Genomic DNA, 20,951 nt, shown 5'->3' on the forward strand with positions numbered 1-20,951 from the left:
ATAGCACACAGTCGAAATACACAGTAGAAAAAAGGAGGAGACAATAGATATACACAGAGAAATACAAATCACAGTAGAAATACACAGTAGAAATACACATCACAATAGAAATACACAGTAGAAATACACAGCAAACAGTAGAAATACACTAGAAATACATAGCACACAGTCGAAATACACAGTAGAAATACGCATCACAGTAGAAATACACAGTAGAAATACACAGCACACAGTACAAATGCACTAGAAATACACAGCACAGTCGAAATACACAGAGCAGACAAGAGAAATACACAGTAGAAATACAGAGCCAACAATAGAAATAAACAGTAGAAATACACAGTAGAAATACACAGCACAGAGTTGAAATACACTTTAGAAAAACAGAGCAGATAATAGAAATACACAGTAGAAATACACATCACAGTAGTAATACAGAGCAGACAATAGAAATACACAGTGGAAATACACGTCACAGTAGAAATACACATCACAATAGAAATACACAGTAGAAATGCACATCACAATAGAAATACACAGTAGAAATACACAGCACACAGTACAAATACACTAGAAATACATTGGACACAGTCGAAATATACAGTAGAAATACACATCACAATAGAAATACACAGTAGAAAAAAGGAGGAGACAATAGACATACACAGAGAAATACAAATCACAGTAGAAATACATAGTAGAAATACACATCACAATAGAAATACACAGTAGAAATACACAGCAAACAGTAGAAATACACTAGAAATACATATCACACAGTCGAAATACACAGTAGAAATACGCATCACAGTAGAAATACACAGTAGAAATACACAGCACACAGTACAAATGCACTAGAAATACACAGCACAGTCGAAATACACAGTAGAAATACAGAGCAGACAAGAGAAATACACAGTAGAAATACACAGCACACAGTAGTAATACAGAGCAGACAATAGAAATACACAGTGGAAATACACGTCACAGTAGAAATACACATCACAATAGAAATACACAGTAGAAATGCACATCACAATAGAAATACACAGTAGAAATACACATCACAGTAGTAATACAGAGCAGACAATAGAAATACACAGTGGAAATACACGTCACAGTAGAAATACACATCACAATAGAAATACACAGTAGAAATGCACATCACAATAGAAATACACAGTAGAAACACACAGCACACAGTAGTAATACAGAGCAGACAATAGAAATACACAGTGGAAATACACGTCACAGTAGAAATACACATCACAATAGAAATACACAGTAGAAATGCACATCACAATAGAAATACACAGTAGAAATACACATCACAGTAGTAATACAGAGCAGACAATAGAAATACACAGTGGAAATACACGTCACAGTAGAAATACACATCACAATAGAAATACACAGTAGAAATACACATCACTGTAGAAACACACAGAAGAAATACACAGCACGCAGCGCAAATACACAAGAAATACATAGCACACAGTCAAAATACACAGTAGAAAAAAGGAGGACACAATAGATATACACAGAGAAATACAAATCACAGTAGAAATAGACAGTAGAAATACACATCACAATAGAAATACACAGTAGAAACACACAGCACACAGTACAAATACACTAGAAATACATAGGACACAGTCGAAATATACAGTAGAAATACACATCACAATAGACATACACAGTAGAAATACACAGCAGACAGTAGAAATACACAGCAGACAATAGAAATACACAGTGGAAATACACATCACAGTAGAAATACACATCACAATAGAAATACACAATAGAAATACACAGTAGAAATACACATCACAGTAGAAATACACATCACAATAGAAATACACTGTAGAAATACACATCACTGTAGAAACACAGAAGAAATACACAGCACACAGTGCAAATACACAAGAAATACATAGCACACAGTCGAAATACACAGTAGAAAAAAGGAGGAGACAATAGATATACACAGAGAAATACAAATCACAGTAGAAATACACAGTAGAAATACACATCACAATAGAAATACACAGTAGAAATACACAGCAAACAGTAGAAATACACTAGAAATACATAGCACACAGTCGAAATACACAGTAGAAATACGCATCACAGTAGAAATACACAGTAGAAATACACAGCACACAGTACAAATGCACTAGAAATACACAGCACAGTCGAAATACACAGAGCAGACAAGAGAAATACACAGTAGAAATACAGAGCCAACAATAGAAATAAACAGTAGAAATACACAGTAGAAATACACAGCACAGAGTTGAAATACACTTTAGAAAAACAGAGCAGATAATAGAAATACACAGTAGAAATACACATCACAGTAGTAATACAGAGCAGACAATAGAAATACACAGTGGAAATACACGTCACAGTAGAAATACACATCACAATAGAAATACACAGTAGAAATGCACATCACAATAGAAATACACAGTAGAAATACACAGCACACAGTACAAATACACTAGAAATACATTGGACACAGTCGAAATATACAGTAGAAATACACATCACAATAGAAATACACAGTAGAAAAAAGGAGGAGACAATAGACATACACAGAGAAATACAAATCACAGTAGAAATACATAGTAGAAATACACATCACAATAGAAATACACAGTAGAAATACACAGCAAACAGTAGAAATACACTAGAAATACATATCACACAGTCGAAATACACAGTAGAAATACGCATCACAGTAGAAATACACAGTAGAAATACACAGCACACAGTACAAATGCACTAGAAATACACAGCACAGTCGAAATACACAGTAGAAATACAGAGCAGACAAGAGAAATACACAGTAGAAATACAGAGCCAACAATAGAAATAAACAGTAGAAATACACAGCACAGAGTTGAAATACACTTTAGAAATACAGAGCAGATAATAGAAATACACAGTAGAAATACACATCACAGTAGTAATACAGAGCAGACAATAGAAATACACAGTGGAAATACATGTCACAGTAGAAATACACATCACAATAGAAATACACAGTAGAAATGCACATCACAATAGAAATACACAGTAGAAATACACTAGAAATACATAGGACACAGTCCAAATATACAGTAGAAATACACATTACAATAGAAATACACAGTAGAAATACACAGCAGACAGTAGAAATACACAGCAGACAATAGAAATACACAGTGGAAATACACATCACAGTAGAAATACACATCACAATAGAAATACAAAGTAGAAATACACATCACAGTAGAAATACACATCACAATAGAAATACACAGTAGAAATACACATCACTGTAGAAACACACAGAAGAAATACACAGCACACAGTGCAAATACACAAGAAATACATAGCACACAGTCAAAATACACAGTAGAAAAAAGGAGGAGACAATAGACATACACAGAGAAATACAACTCACAGTAGAAATACACAGTAGAAATACACATCACAATAGAAATACACAGTAGAAATACATAGCAAACAGTAGAAATACACTAGAAATACATAGCACACAGTCGAAATACACAGTAGAAATACGCATCACAGTAGAAATACACAGTAGAAATACACAGCACACAGTACAAATGCACTAGAAATACACAGCACAGTCGAAATACACAGTAGAAATACAGAGCAGACAAGAGAAATACACATCACAATAGAAATACAGGGTAGAAATACACCGCACACAGTACAAATACACTAGAAATACATAGCACAGTCAAAATACACAGTAGAATTACATATCACAATGGAAATACACATCACAGTAGAAATACACAGTAGAAATACACAGCACACAGTGCAAATACACTAGAAATACATAGCACACAGTTGAAATGCACAGTAGAAATACACAGTATTTAATAACAACCAAATTGTGATAAGACAGAGGCCCATTACTTTTTCTCAGTGGGAGAAGAAAGGCATTCACACCTTAGGGGATGTTTATAATGATACTGGTCTTCGCTCATTTCAGGATCTGAAAGACTGTTATGACCTGCCAGGCTCATCTTTCTTTTTTTATCTTCAGCTTAGGGCGGCACTTAAGGCCTATGGAGTCCCGTGGGGTTAGCCACTGAAACAACACCCCTTTCACAAACTTGTTACGAGCAGAGGAACCTCCCGGGGCTTTGTCTCTACTTTTTATACTTTTCTACTGAAGTCCTCTTACAAGGACCTGCTCTTAGACAAACAGTGGAGAAGTGATTTTGATTGGGACACGGTTTGGTCTGACATTTTGTTGACTTCACGTAATCCAAATCACCAACAAATCCACCTGAATTATGCTCATAGAATTTACCTAACCCCACGAAGATTGCACTTAATGGGTCTGGTGGCTGACTCCCGGTGCACCCTGTGTTCCCTCGGGGCTCCTGGTACATTTCTTCACATGTTCTGGCAATGCCCTCCTGTCGCTAGTTTTTGGAGCCGTGTATCTTCTCACTTATCAAATATTTTTTCTTTGACAATTCCGGTGTCAATAACTACTTTACTCCTGAATGATTTATCTCAGTTTTCAACATCTGGACAGCAGAAAAGACTTATTTTTGCTGGCCTTACTGCAGCTAAGAAATTAGTAGCTATGAGGTAGAAACACCCCGATAAGCTGTCAGTGAACAATTGGATCCTCACATTTCTTGATATTATTTACCTGGAGTTGTCCACTGCTCGTGTGATTGGAGTCAAGGAATCCGAGATTGAGCTGTGGGTCTCAGTGGCAGGGAAACTAAAGGAGCGGATCTAGCCACCTAATTTGCTAGTAGCTTTTGGTTCTGGGGGGCCCAGGGGTGGTGGTGGTGGTGGGCGGGTGGGGTGGTTATTTTATATGTTGTTTTTTTTTTTTTTTTTTACTATTGTGGTTTTCTCATTCTTATGTCTGTCATCATGTTTTGTATTTGTTATTAAAATGCACTGCCTTTTTCAAAGTTTGGAAAATAAAATAAAAATTTCATCACAAGAAAAAAGAAATGCACAGTAGAAATACACAGCACACAGTCAAAATACACAGTAGAAATACACATCACAGTAGAAATACACAGTAGAAATACACAGCACACAGTGCAAATACACTAGAAATACATAGCACACAGTCGAAATACACATTAGAAATACAGAGCAGACAAGAGAAATACACAGTAGAAATACACAGCACACAGTAGAAATACACAGTAGAAATACACAGCACACAGTAGAAATACACTAGAAATACATAGCAGACAGTAGAAATACATTGGAGAAATACACATCACAATGTCCAAATATACTGTAGAAATACACAGTAGAAATACACATCACAGTAGAAATACACAGTAGAAATATAGATCACAGTAGAAATACACATCACAGTAGAAATACACAGCACACAGTACAAATACTATAGAAATACATAGCACACAGTCAAAATACACAGTAGAAATACAGAGCCAACAATAGAAATAAACAGTAGAAATACACAGCACAGAGTTGAAATACACTTTAGAAATACAGAGCAGACAATAGAAATACACAGTAGAAATACACATCACAGTATAAATACAGAGCAGACAGTAGAAATACACAGTAGAAATACACATCACAATGGAAATACACATCACAGTCGAAATACACTTTAGAAATACACAGCACACAGTGCACATAGACTAGAAATACATAGCACACAGTTGAAGTACACAGTAGAAATACACAGCACAGAGTCCAAATACACTTAAGAAATACAGAGCAGACAATAGAAATACACAGTAGAAATAGACATCACAGTACAAATACACATCACAATAGAAATACACAGTAGAAATACACATTACAGTAGAAATACACATCACAATAGAAATACACAGTAGAAATACACAGCACACAGTACAAATACAGATCAGACAATAGAAATACACAGTAGAAATACACAGCACACAGTGCAAATACACACTAGAAATACACAGCACACAGTGCAAATACACTAGAAATACATAGCACACAGTTGAAATACACAGTAGAAATACACATCACAGTAGAAATACACATCACAATAGAAATACACAGTAGAAATACACAACACACAGTACAAATACACTAGAAATACATAGCACACAGTCTAAATACACAGTAGAAATACAGAGCAGACAAGAGAAACACACAGTAGAAATACACGTCACAGTAGAAATACACAGTAGAAATACACAGCACACAATGCAAATACACAGTAGAAATACACAGCACACAGTGCAAATACACTAGAAATACATAGCACACAGTTGAAATACACAGTAGAAATACACACCACAGTAGAAGTACACATCACAATAGAAATACACAGTAGAAATACACATCACAGTAGAAATACACATCACAATAGAAATACACGGTACAAATACACAACACACAGTACAAATACACTAGAAATACATAGCACACAGTCTAAATACACAGTAGAAATACACATCACAATAGAATTACACAGTAGAAGTACACAGCACACAGTAGAAATACACAGCGCAGAGTCAAAATACACTTTAGAAATACAGAGCAGACAATAGAAATACACAGTAGAAATACACATCACAGTAGAAATACACTTCAGAAATATAGAGCAGACAATAGAAACACACAGTAGAAATACAAAGCCTCGTTTGCCATAAAGAAGATCCAAATTCAACCACTTCAGGCTAGAAAACTTAAGTGAAAGACCTTTTTTCAGTCAAATACAGCTTATGCAAATCAAAAATCAAATCAAATAAAATTTTATTTGTATAGCCCAAATTCACAAATCACAGTTTGCCTCAGAGGGCTTTACAATCTGTACAGAGACGACACCCTCTGTCCTTCGACCCTCGATTCGAGTGAGGAAAAACTTGCCCCCCCAAAAAAGGACCTTTTAACAGGCAAAAAAAATGCGGAAGAAACCTCAGGGAGAGCCACAGAGGAGGGATCCCTCTCCCAGGACGGACAGACGTGCAATAGATGTCGCATGTACAGAGCAGATCAACGAGATCACAATGTATTCAATTATAAGCGATGGTTGACAGGAGTGAAAGTACATAAAGATGTATTACAGCAATAATAATGAAATGCACATGGAAATGTGATTACTAGTGATAACAGTAGTAGTGATTAATGGTAAGGATGGTATGTAGTAATGCATTACAATAATAGTAGTGGAACGTATGTAACAGAGATGTGACTAATATTAGCGACAGTAGTGGTGGGTGTCAGGCAGGGTCATGGCAGTAGGCGCATCCACGATCAGGCAGGGCCATAGCAGTAGGCGCATCCACGATCAGGCAGGGCCATAGCAGTGGGCGCATCCAGTGGGCGCATCTATGCTACTGTAAGTGCAAAAAAAGCGACTTTCTCGGTCTGACACGCTGAAAATTGACATGAGCCAGTTTTCACCCTTAATGAATTAAATTCCAGGTAAAGCCTCGTTTGCCATAAAGAAGATCCAAATTCAACCACTTCAGGCTAGAAAAGAAGTGAAAGACCTTTTTTCAGTCAAATACAGCTTATGCTGTTGCCCAGCAGCCAGCAGCCAGTCAGCCCAGCACAGGTGCTGGCAATGATGACGACGAGCAGCCCAGCTGTTCCACATCATCATCTACTCTGCCTGAGTATTAGAGGAGGCTGAGAGGGGGCGCCCGTTGCTTGAACGTCGACTATTGTGGTCAGGTTAGCCGGCTGTGTACTAGCAGCACTCGTAAATCTTCGAATAGACTGTATTGTATATCTTTGCTAATCCTGTTCTCCTCTTTGTTTGTTCCAGGCTCCCTCCGTTAAAACCAGTGTCTCCTCGCTCCGTCCATGCCTTCCAGGCCCCTCACCTTCACCCTCACCTAACCACCACGTGGACCCTCCACCCTCTCTCCTCTCCCTGGATACCCAATCTCTCCCTCCTCTGCTCCACTCCCACGTAAAGTTGTTTAATAAAGTTGTTAAACTTGAAGCACGGTTCTGTGTCTTTGTCTCTGGGGTACCTGGCACATTTGGCTGCTGTAACTTTAGAGCCTAACAGAACGTTCAAGTCACCATGAGCCAAGCCGGGTCCCCAGGGGCAGGGAACCAGACTCCTGCAGATTTAGGAGGTTTGATTGCCAAACAGGCCCGTGACCTTGCCGAGCTGCAGCAGGAGTTGAAGAAGGCCTTTCTCACTGTGCAAAGTCAGATAGCAGTGCTTGAAAGTGCCTCCCGTTCCACAGTAGGAACTGTGGCGTCCCTTTCCACCCAAGTGAGCGCCATCTCCGGAGCGTTGGCCGACATTCAGAAATCCCTGGATACCCTTACAGCCCGAACACCGGTCAGCGGACTTCCAGCTCCCATCGCCAACACCAGTCCCAGCCCTCCCATTGCAGCGGCGGGTTCAGCGGCCTCCCCAGCCCAGTCGCACCCCCAAACTGAGCCCAACTTGGTCAGCCCTAGGCCGTTCGACGGAGACTTCATCCACTGTCGGGGTTTCCTCGCTCAATGTGAGTTACTTTTCACTCATCAGCCGTCTAGATATTCTTCCGATGGGTCTAGGATTGCCTTGGTCATGTCTCTTCTGATTGATGAGGCTCTCAGTTGGGCTATAGCTGCAGTTGAAGGCAACCTTTCTCTTGCTACTGACTACGCACAGTTTAAGAGGGAGTTTCAGGCAGTGTTCGATCACCCTGTAGACGGGAAGGACGCCGCCAGTCGTTTGCTGGTAATCCGTCAGGGGTCTCGCTCTGTGGCTCAGTATACCCTGGAGTTCCGAATCCTGGCAGCGGAGAGCCGATGGGACACCAATGCCCTTCTCAGTGTTTATCGCAAGGGGCTGAGTGATGCCATCAAGGATCTCGTTGTCCGTGACTGCCCTGAAACCCTCAACGACTTAATATCCCTGGCCCTCCTAATGGACTCCCGGCTTCAGGAACGTCGCGCAGACAGAGCCCATTGAGGCTCTCCTCGCCAACCCTCCCACCACCCAGCTACGGAGGTTCCAACTCTGTTCTCTGCTAGCCGAGCTGAGCCCCCTCCTTCACCTCTGCGTTCCCCAGCTCCTTTGGCTGATCACGACTCACACCAGAGGAGAGAGAACAGAGACTGAACAACAGGCTGTGTCTCTACTGTGGTGAGTCAGGTCATTTCATTCGCTCTTGCCCCACTCGCCCAAAAGATCCTGCTCGCTGGTAGGGGCTATACTGGTGAGCAAGACTATTTTCCACCAGCCCAAGAAGAATCCCAACCGCCTCTTCCCTGCTACGCTGGCCTGGGGCACAGAGACACTTTCTGTCAGCGCCCTCATTGATTCTGGTGCGGATGAGTGCCTCATGGACGTTTCCTTTGCTCGCCAAGCAGGTGTCCCCTTGGTTCCCTTGGACCACTCGTTGTTCCCCCAGGCCATAGACGGACGTCCATTAGGCGCTATCTCCTATTCTACCAGGCCCCTCATGCTCACCCTTTCAGGTAATCACACCGAGTCAATCTGTTTCTTTGTTCTACATGCCTTGGTGTTGGGTCGACCTTGGTTGGAGAAGCATGAGCCCCATATCTCCTGGGCCTCCGGCCGGATCCTGGGATAGAGCACTACCTGCCATGCAACCTGCCTGCGTTCCGCACTGTCCCCGCCCTGTGGTTCCCAAGCGGTGCCCTCTCCCCCAGACCTCACAGGTGTTCCCCCCGAGTATCATGATCTTGCCCCAGTGTTTAGTTAGGACAGGGCTATGTCGCTTCCCCCTCACCGGCCGTATGATTGTGCCATCAATCTCCTACCTGGGACCCCCTTCCTGAAGGGACGGCTTTACAACATCTCTCTTCCAGAGAAGGAAGCAATGCGCAACTACATTGCGGAATCCCTGCATTCAGGCATCATCAGACCCTCGTCTTCCCCCCTTGCAGCAGGCTTTTTCTTTGTGGCTAAAAAGGATGGCGGCCTGAGACCATGTATTGATTACCGTGGGCTAAACAAACTCACTTTGAAGAATAAATATCCTCTTCCCCTTATCAGCTCCACCCTCGAGCCACTTACTCATGCCAAAGTTTTCAAGAAGCTTGACCTCCGAAACGCCTACCACTTAGTCCGGATCAGGGAGGGCGACGAATGGAAAACGGCCTTCAACACCCATCTTGGCCACTTCGAGTATGCCGTTTGGCCTGTCCAATGCCCCGGCCATTTTCCAAGCCCTTGTGAACGACGTGCTGAGAGACATGCTTAACATCTTTGCGGTGGTGTACCTGGACGACATCCTCGTCTTCTCCAAGTCTTTGGAGGAACACCACCAGCATATCCGCCTGGTTCTTCAGCGGCTGTTGGAGAATTGCCTGTACGTCAAGGCTGAAAAATGTGTGTTCCACTCTGACTCTGTTACGTACCTGGGCAATGTACTGGAGAATGGACAGACCCGGGTGGATCCTGCCAAGGTCAAGGCAGTAGAGGAATGGCCACGTCCCAACGACCGAACTCAGCTAAGGCGTTTCCTGGGGTTTGCTGGCTTCGTCTGCAGGTTCATCAAGGGTTTCAGTCAACTAGCAGCCCCTCTCAATTCCCTCACTTCCCCTTTCACTCCTTTCTCCTGGACAGCGGAGGCGGAGGCAGCTTTCTGTAAGCTTAAGAGCCTGTTCGTTTCAGCTCCTGTGCTGGTCTACCCCAACCCAACAAGGCAGTTTGTCGTCGAAGTAGATGCCTCGGATACGGGCATCGGGGCAGTTCTCTCTCAACGGTCTGAGGGGGACCAGAGAGTGCATCCTTGTGCCTACAACCCCGCTGAGTGGAACTACGACGTGGGTAATAAGGAGCTACTGGCGGTCCATGATGCACTGAAAGAGTGGAGACACTGGTTGGAGGGAGCGAAGCTGCCATTCATAGTGTGGTCAGACCACAAGAATCTGACCTACTTAAGGACAGCAAAGAGGCTTAACTCCAGATAGGCCCGCTGGGCCCTATTTTTCAGCCGGTTTGATTTTGCCCTTAGTTACCGCCCGGGTTCCAAGAACATCAGGGCTGATGCTCTCTCCCGTCAGGTCACTGGGGAACTACCTGAGGTCCAAGAGGTGCCGAACACCATCCTTTCCCCCACCCGAGTCGTGGGTGTAGTCACCTGGCCTATCGACTCCATGGTAAGGCGGGCCCAGCGAACCCAGCCTGATCCGGGCAATGGACCCCGAAACAGACTGTTCGTTCCCACCTCTGTCTGCCCACAAGTGTTGGAGTGGGGTCACTCCAGTCACATTGCCTGCCACCCAGGGGAACGCCGAACAGCAGAATTCATCAGCCGCAGATTCTGGTGGCCCTCCCTCAACAAGGATGTTAAGGAGTTTGTAGCTGCCTGCACCGTCTGCGCCCGGAGCAAGGCTTCCCATCGTCCTCCAGCGGGCCTGCTTTAACCACTCCCCGTCCCCACTCGGCCATGGTCCCACATAGGTATGGACTTTGTTACAGGGCTCTCGGTATCCCAGGGCAATAATACCATCCTGACTGTGGTTGACCGGTTCTCTAAGGCTGTCCACTTTATTCCACTCCCCAAGCTTCCTTCCGCTGTAGAGACTGCAGACCTCCTCACCCTCCATGTTGTTCGCCTGCATGGAATTCCCTCAGACATTGTGTCTGACCGTGGTCCCCAATTCGTCTCAAAGGTGTGGCAAGCCTTCTGTAAGGGAATCGGGGCCACAGTCAGCCTCTCCTCTGGCCACCATCCACAGACCAATGGGCAAACAGAGCGTGCCAACCAGACACTTGAGACGGCCCTTCGCTGTGTCACCACCAGCAACCCTTTGACCTGGTCCAGATACCTGCCCTGGGTGGAGTACTCTCTCAACGCCATGGAGAGCGCAGCAACTGGTATGTCCCCTTTCCAATGCTCACTGGGTTACCAACCCCCTCTGTTTCCCCAACAGGAGCTGGAGGTGGCAGTCCCATCCACCAGGGTCCACCTCCGCCGGTGTAGACGGGTCTGGAAGGCGGCCCGGGCTGCGCTTCTTCGTACCACCGCACAAGCCCAGCGTGGGGCCAACCAGTGGAGGGTATGCGCTCCTGTCTACCAACCTGGCCAGAAGGTTTGGCTGTTGGCCCGGGACCTGCGCCTCCAGACCTCTCAGACCTCAACCCGCAAGCTGAATCCCCGGTATGTTGGCCCCTACTCTGTGGAACGCGTCATTAGCCCTTTGGCAGTACGTCTGATTCTCCCTCCTGCTCTCAAGGTTCACCCAGTTTTCCACGTCTCTCAGCTTAAACCTGTGGCCACAAGCGCCTTGTCTCCTGTTTCAGCTCCTCCGCCTCCCGAGTCCTGGCTGATGGTGACCCTTGTGTGGACAGTTCACAAGCTGCTCGCCGTCCGTCGCCGTGGTCGGGGATTCCAGTACTTAGTGGACTGGGAAGGCTATGGTCCCAAAGAACGATGCTGGGTGCACTCGTCTTACCTCGCTGACCCCTCCTTGTTGGATGCTTTCTACAGGGACAACCCAGGTGCCCCTGAGCGGTCATCCGGTGCCTCCCCTCAGGGGGGGGGGTACTGTTGGGGCTGCCCAGCAGCCAGCAGCCAGTCAGCCCAGCTCAGGTGCTGGCAATGATGACGACGAGCAGCCCAGCTGCTCCACATCGTCATCTACTCTGCCTGAGTATTAGAGGAGGCTGAGAGGGGGCGCCCGTTGCTTGAACGTCGACTATTGTGGTCAGGTTAGCTGGCTGTGTACTAGCAGCACTCGTAAATCTTCGAATAGACTGTATTGTATATCTTTGCTAATCCTGTTCTCCTCTTTGTTTGTTCCAGGCTCCCTCCGTTAAAACCAGTGTCTCCTCGCTCCATCCACGCTTTCCAGGCCCCTCACCTAACCACCACGTGGACCCTCCACCCTCTCTCCTCTCCCTGGATACCCAGTCTCTCCCTCCTCGGCCCAGCTCCACTCCCACGTAAAGTTGTTTAATAAAGTTGTTAAACTTGAAGCACGGTTCTGTGTCTTTGTCTCTGGGGTACCTGGCACATTTGGCTACTGTAACTTTAGAGCCTAACATGTGCTACTGTAAGTGCAAAAAAAGGGCTCTTCTCGGTCTGACACGCTGAAAATTGACATGTGCCAGTTTTCACCCTTAATGAATTAAATTCCAGGTAAAGCCTCGTGTGCCATAAAGAAGATCCAAATTCAACCACTTCAGGCTAGAAAACTTAAGTGAAAGACCTTTTTTCAGTCAAATACAGCTTATGCTACTGTAAGTGCAAAAAAAGGGCCTTTCTCGGTCTGACACGCTGAAAATTGACATGAGCAAGTTTTGACCCTTAATGGATTAAATTCCAGGTAAAGCCTCGTTTGCCATAAAGAGGATCCAAATTCAACCACTTCAGGCTAGAAAACTTAAGTGAAAGACCTTTTTTCAGTCAAATACAGCTTATGCTACTGTAAGTGCAATAAAAGGGACTTTCTCGGTCTGACACGCTGAAAATTGACATGAGCCAGTTTTCACCCTTAGTAAATTAAATTCCAGGTAAAAACTGCTTTGCCATGAAGAAGATCCAAATTCAACCAGTTCAGGCTAGAAAACCTGTTTGAAAGACCTTTTTTCAGTGAAATGCAGCTTAGGAGACTGTACAGTGCAGAAACAGGCTCCTCTCGCTCTGACACGCTGATTTTTGACATAAGCCACTTTTCACCCTTAATGAATTAAATTCCAGGTAAAAACTCCCTTGCCATGAAGAAGATCCAAATTCAACCAGGTCAGGCTAGAAAACCTGTTTGAAAGACCCTTTTTCAGTGAAATGCAGCTTAGTGCAAAAACAGGCTGCTCTCGCTCTGAAACGCTCATTTTTCACATAAGCCACTTTTCAGCCTTAGGCGACTGTACAGTGCAAAAACAGGCTCCTCTCGCTCTGAAACGCTCATTTTTGACATAAGCCACTTTTCAGCCTTAATGAATTAAATTCCAGGTAAAAACTTCTTTGCCATGAAGAAGATCCAAATTCAACCGGTTCAGGCTAGAAAACCTGTTTGAAAGACCTTTTTTCAGTGAAATGCAGCTTAGGCGACTGTACAGTGCAGAAACAGGCTCCTCTCGCTCTGAAACACTCATTTTTGACAAAAGCCACTTTTCACCCTTAATGAATTAAATTCCAGGTAAAAACTCCTTTGCCATGAAGAAGATCCAAATTCAACCAGTTCAGGCTAGAAAACCTGTTTGAAAGACTTTTTTTCAGTGAACTGCAGCTTAGTGCAAAAACAGGCTCCTCTCGCTCTGAAACGCTCATTTTTGACATAAGCCACTTTTCACCCTTAATGAATTAAATTACAGGTAAAAACTCCTTTGCCATGAAGAAGATCCAAATTCAACCAGTTCAGGCTAGAAACCCTGTTCGAAAGACCTTTTTTCAGTGAAATGCAGCTTAGTCGACTGTACAGTGCAGAAACAGGCTCCTCTCGCTCTGAAAGGCTCATTTTTGACATAAGCCAGTTTTCACCCTTAATGAATTAAATTCCAGGTAAAAACTCCTTTGCCATGAAGAAGATCCATTCAACCAATTCAGGCTAGAAAACCTGTCTGAAAGACCTTTTTTCAGTCAAATGCAGCAACGTATTCTCATGAAGGGTTCGTATGGAAACGTACGAAAAGTTATGCACATATTTTTCGTGCATTATCCTACGAATATCAAAATGACACCAGTGCAATGACACCAGTGCGCATGCGCACATGACACCAGTGCAATGACACCAGTGCGCATGCGCACATATGTACAAATCTTTCGATATCCAATGACACCAGTAGCATGCGCAATTCCCATGCAGTGGAAAAAATGGCTTCCATTGCAGCATTTTAAGACCGTTTCGGCATTAAAGTGCGTTTTGATAACATTCCTTCGCTGTCGCTGACATACTTCTGCCAGTTTTTTTCTTCTTTTTTTACCGCCAACCTTCTCCCGCTTCAGGTAAGAACGCAACTTTGTTAGTAAATCAGAAATGCAATGAGCTTTATTGCCTTGAATATATTCTATTATTCTGTTCTATCTTTCATTGTACTATGCCTGCATGCCTTTTATTGTACTATGCCTGCATTTTAACTGTACAGAACTTTGGTCAACCTGGGTTGTTTTAAAATGTGCTTAAGAAATAAACTTGATTGATTGATTGATTGAAACCAGTCAGTTTTGTCAATAACAAACAAAGTTTGACAAATTTAGATAGATAGATAGATAGATAGATAGATATACTTTATTGATCGTGACTAGAGAAGGCTTTCTTGATTGTGCTCTCATTCTACTTTTATTACTGTTTTACAGATAACCAGTTTCCCTCAATCCTCTGTCCCTGTTCCTTCCTTTATAAAAAACCAACGGCTCTTTTAAGAGCCAACCTATTTGTCTGTGTGTGTGTGTGTGTGTGTGTGTGTGTTCATTTCTCTGGTAAGTAGTATGCACAATTTGAGATTGAGAAGGCTTTCTAGACTATGCTCTCACTGTACTGTTATTGCTGTTTTACAGATAACCAATTTCCCACATCTCTCAGTCCCTGTACCTTCTTTTACATAACCAACGGCTCTTTTAAGAGCCAACCAGAAGTCTGTCCAGAAGTGTCTTCAATTCTCTGGTAAGTGGTAGTAGCCCTTATAGCCCTCGATGTAAACAATATCAAAGGCAAGCTGGGACAGAAATATATATCATATAGGGTGCACTTTCCCCACAGATCAGAGATGGAGGATTTAACATCTTTTATTTTTGCTGTTTAGGCACTATGGCATCAGATGAGGATACCCTTAAGGATGTGATCAGAAAGGCACAGAGCCTGGCAGAGCATCTCAACTCACTAGTTGAGCCTGCACAGGTAATGTAACATCTTCAGTATCCTGTTCCATGCATGGGGATCAGATATTATGATGCATAGCAACATTCAAGAAGTTATTTGTGCAGGAAGTCTATATGGTTTACCTGCGTTACTTTGATTATATTGTGCTTTTTAGGTGAAAAAAAGAAGAAGATCAAAACCACCAGTCCAGATCCGGTGGAGACAGCGGGATAAAGATGGCAACATTATTGCCCAGACCATCAAGTCCTCTTCGTCCAAATCCCGTGGTTAGTTTATTATATCCAACTTTGCATAGCGTACTAAGCATTTTGTTGTAATAAGGTCAATGAATACTACCCACAGAAGAAGATTGTAATTATACTGGGTAGCTCTCAGTTGTGGATGTATTTAACTTTCTGAATGATCAGCAAGGCTTTTCTGGAAAAGAGCATACATGTTTGGCAAATCTTTCCTCTGTAAATTGTTCATTTCCTGAGCTACTGTAACCAGTAGCGAACTCACATTATGAATAAACATTCCATTCACATTGACACAACACTGATATTCTGTTGGCATCCTACACATTTAACTTTATCTTTTCAGGTGGAAGGGCCAGATCACTTCATCGCAGTGTTCCTGAGGAGACATCAGTGGAGATGCCTGATGAGGAAGAGGCAGGACTTAGTAAGTAATCATAATCTTTTTGTCTTCTAGATTCCCATGAGTTTTGGCGTGACAGGTCAAACAATCAAGCATCGTGGTGTGATTTCTGTGGGGATCTACCAATCCAAGTCTGTAGAATACGATTTATAGGCCTGCACATCTCAGCATCGCCATAATGCTTAATGTGGAATGGCATTTTCATTCAATCCTTTATTTCAGACTCCAATACAGGGTCCATAGCATAATAAAATGACATAAAAGCACAAAACAAACAAAACTAACAAACAAAAGCAGAACAATCAGACATAGAGGCATTCTCTCCAATGTTTTCTTAACTTAGAGTAGTACCTCAAGGAACTCCTTGCTGGATTAACTAGGTTATCAATAATACCATTACCTGAGCTATCCAGGCGACACATAAATTTGTACATTAAATTGCTCAGGACTGCCTCACATGATGGCACACTGGAGACCGCAAACAAGTAGCTGGCACTGAACCATCTGGGTAACTTCAATAACATCCTCATAGTGTCATTATACGCAACTGTAAGCTCTTGTAGACTGCTTTTCTTGTACCCACACCACAAATGAGCAGTATACATAGGTGTACAAAAGGCTTTAAACAGAGAACATTTCACATTGAAAGAGCACATACTAAACTTGCGAAGTAACATGTTCGCTTGAGCATATAGTTTGCGCCGTTGACGGTATGTATCTTTGTCATCACTGAGATCATCTGAGAATATGTGACCAAGATACTGTACTTCTTTAGACACCATAAGTGGACTATTACAGAGATAAAATACAGGATCCTCTCTGCTTCTAACTATCTTGATACACATTTTCCTCTAGAAAATATTTGTAGCTTGTAAAATTACGATTCATTGCTAAGCCCCAATTTTGCTTTATCAACATTTTACCCCCCTCCTGAAACAGATGCTGCTTTAAAAGAACTGGAGAGACATCTCAGTGCATCACACTGTGATGTCGGTATTGACGATGTGGACACCAGCCCACCAACAGCAGCCATGGACTGGAAAACCAGGAACGCTTTCTCCTCAGAGAGATGGAAGGAAGCCAGACAGATGCTGTTAGACAACATGCTGAAAGCTAACAGCATTAAACCAAGGCTCTGCCAAAGATGCCTCAGCAAGGAAGCCATCATAAGATGTCAAGAATGCATGCCTATGCAGTATAACTGTTTTGACTGTGACATACACCATGAGTCCCACGCACTGCACAATCGGCAATCAATGATTCATGGCTTCCACATGCCTCTGCCACCAACAGTTGTGGTCAAGGAAGCTCCAGAAGGGGGCTATTCCCATCACACATGCGGTACTATATATATAAAATCTTTTTCTTTTCTTTGCAAAACTCAATTTATTTTTGGCATCTTGAAAAAAGACCCCTCTCTAATTTTGGAATTTTTAAACCTCTCTTTTCCTTTTGTAGCTAGAATATTGCCAATGGAATTGCCACACCAGATTTGTGACTGCCCCCCAGAGAACATTTCTGTCATTCCTGGGAGGCCTGTGGTGTTCATCAACATGAAAGGTAACTCCATACCATAACCTCTATTTCCCTATGGTTCTACCCCCCCTCTCCAATATAACATGAATTTATGCTTTTTTTCCCCAGGACAATATGATCTGACCCTCCCAGAGCTGCGATGTGGTGGCTGCTGTGCCAGCTGGACCCCAGGGCTGTATGATGTCCAAGTCAGTGGCTACTGGCCTGCAACCCTCCACTTCCATACAGTCTACGATGTAGCTATTTTTCAAGGTTTTCGGGAGATGAAGTTGGCTGCTCCATGGATTTCCCGCCTGACCTTTATGAGAATGCTGGAAGCGCAAACAGCAGCATATGGCAGGGTGGGCTGGCTACACAATATTTACCATAACCCCCTTTAAATTATGCATGTTAGTATAAATTTGTCTTTGATGATTCTTTCAACAGACTGGTAAAGTTTGCTCTGACACATTTTTCAAGAGCTTCATGGAGTGGGTCATCAGCTCCTATGAAGTGGACAAGTTGTGCTCAGAGCAACCATTCGCCTGCACAGCCTGTTCTCCCCAAATGCTGGCTGTGTCTGTGGATGGAAACAGGAAGCACTACCGCTTCAAAAAGGATGGACAGTCAGTTTATATTTTATATGTTTCATGGTCTAGGCATGTCCATGTATCAGCTCTCATTTGTTACACCAGTGAGCACATGTTAATTCTAATGCTAACATGAAATGATTGCAATCATCCTTGCAATTTATATTTCCATGTCTGATCTTTAGGTCTGAGGAAGGGGGTTATTTTGATGGTGTGCTCATCTGCAAGGATGACGAGGTTGCAGCATTTGTGGACGACCTCCAAAAGAGGGCCAAGCATGTAAGAACATTTTTTATTTATTTTTAATGAAATATATTCTCATTATACTTTGTATACCTTAAGTCAAATTTTATTTTAGGTAAGAACTACTATTGGCTATTATTTACAATTGCATGTATTCTGCAGTTTGATGCTGCAGAATTACAGCCCAAACTGTTAAATAAATTAAACATTATGTGACTATTCTCACTTTGTCCTTTTTGTAGTTACCAGGCAAAGGGGTTTGTGGCAGGTCTCAGCTGAACGCAGCAAAGGAGACAACAAGCAAGAGGGCTTGTTCCAGCCTTGATGAGCAAGTATGTTGTCTAGAGCTTTCCCTTTTCACAATATTACATTTTGTGGTAGTGCATTGTATTCCACCCTTTGCTTACACCACCCCTGTGAATTTCCCCATTGTGGGACTAATAAAGGAATATCTTATCTTATCTATAATGATAGGAAACTAGTTAATGGGAAATTCTTTATTTGCCAAATACAACATTTTAAGATAAGATAAGATAATATTTCCTTTATTGTCCCACAATGGGGGAAATGCACATTAACCTATCCTTACTATTTAGAGGCAGTGGGCAGCCATGGTCCAGGGACCAAATGCCTGTGTCCTCATCAAGGGAAATGGCAGTTGCAACAGTTAACGAGCATGCATAGCAAAATGATTTGCTTTTTCATATGGAGAAAAGTAGCAGTAATAACATTTAAATACGCATACAGAATTGAAGCAAAGGCCGAATTATTGTTAAATTAAAATAAATTAAATTGAATTGAATTTTTAATTCTTCCCCAGGGTCTAGAAGTAGCAGTGTGCCGTCATGGCATTATCCTTCGGGCCCTGAATATGTACAGGCAAGTATAAAAACATTCTTTGTATTTTCACTACACTTCCATTTATTTCAAATGCTCATGAAGTGACACTTAATTAATGCAATGCTGTTATACAATCCCACAGGGGTGAGATCTTTGCATATCCGATGTTCCTGCAGAAGGAAATCACAGCCAGTCCACCAGCCTTCTTCTGCATGGACGTAATATGCAAGTACTGGCCTTACATCCAGAGAATTGCTGAAGCCTGCCCAGAGTACAGTCACCTCACCACCATGAAGCCTCTGTTGTCTGTGCTCCATGCGAAAGCACATGGCATCAAGTGTGAGGTATTTTTTACTCATCTCTTGTGTTTCGATGCCAGTAATTTTTCCATGTCAAATCCAATCTGCTTGATTACAGAGCCAAAACAACAATGCATGTTTCCCTGAACTCAGATTAATAGACTGCACTGTATATTCCTAAAATGTCAGATAAAATGGGGAGGAGGCAATCAGGATGGAGCGGGTTCTACCCTGGGAGAGGAGGTGGAAATGGTTAACTCCTTCCTGTCCAGGACCGCCATAATCACAAAGTTCATGGGCAAAGGAGGTTGGTTATAGGCTTTGATATTTTATGAAATATCAAATCTTTTTCATATTTGATATTTTATGTCCAGAATAGTCATATAGATAGCATGACTTGACAGCATAGAGTTACACTAGTGGAGCCTTTTAACAGCATTGTTGTTAACTGGAGCTGCTAGGCAAACATAATTTTTGTCTTCTTTTTTCGTCTGTAACAGCACGCACAGACATGCTAACTGTCCAGATTATGGACTGGAATAAGAGAAAGATGGAGAACATGTGTAAAACCTTGTGCACAAGATTTCGTAAGGTAACCGTCTTCTTTCAGAAAAGCGGCCACATTGCAATATGAGTGACAAATGTCACTCTTAAAGTTTAATTCCCCCCATCCCTCCTTTTCCTACAGACACAGCAGAATCTTGAGAGGGAGAGGCAGAGCCTAGAGACCCTCAAGGGAGAGATGTCTGCAAATGATGGGACTGTGGAACAGTGGGTCAGAGATGTCCGGGACTGGGCTGAACATGGTAGGTATCTTTAATCAACTTGTATAATATGTAACATTTCCGCATTACAATTGAAACAAGCATTTTTGCTGTTTCTGCAGAAAGCAAAATGTTTGGTCAATGTTTTTATCTGTTATGGACCATGGCAATGTCAATTATGAGCATGTTCTTTCTTTGAGTTGGTGTTGTCTGTTATGTTGATTTCCTTGTATAATTTGTTGATTTGCAGTACACTGTAACTTCAGTGTTCTTCTATTGTTTTTATATATACTTTA

The sequence above is a fragment of the Pagrus pagrus genome, assembly GCF_965226575.1.
Source record: "Pagrus pagrus genome assembly, contig: HAP1_SCAFFOLD_39, whole genome shotgun sequence".
NCBI classification, from domain to species: domain Eukaryota; kingdom Metazoa; phylum Chordata; class Actinopteri; order Spariformes; family Sparidae; genus Pagrus; species Pagrus pagrus.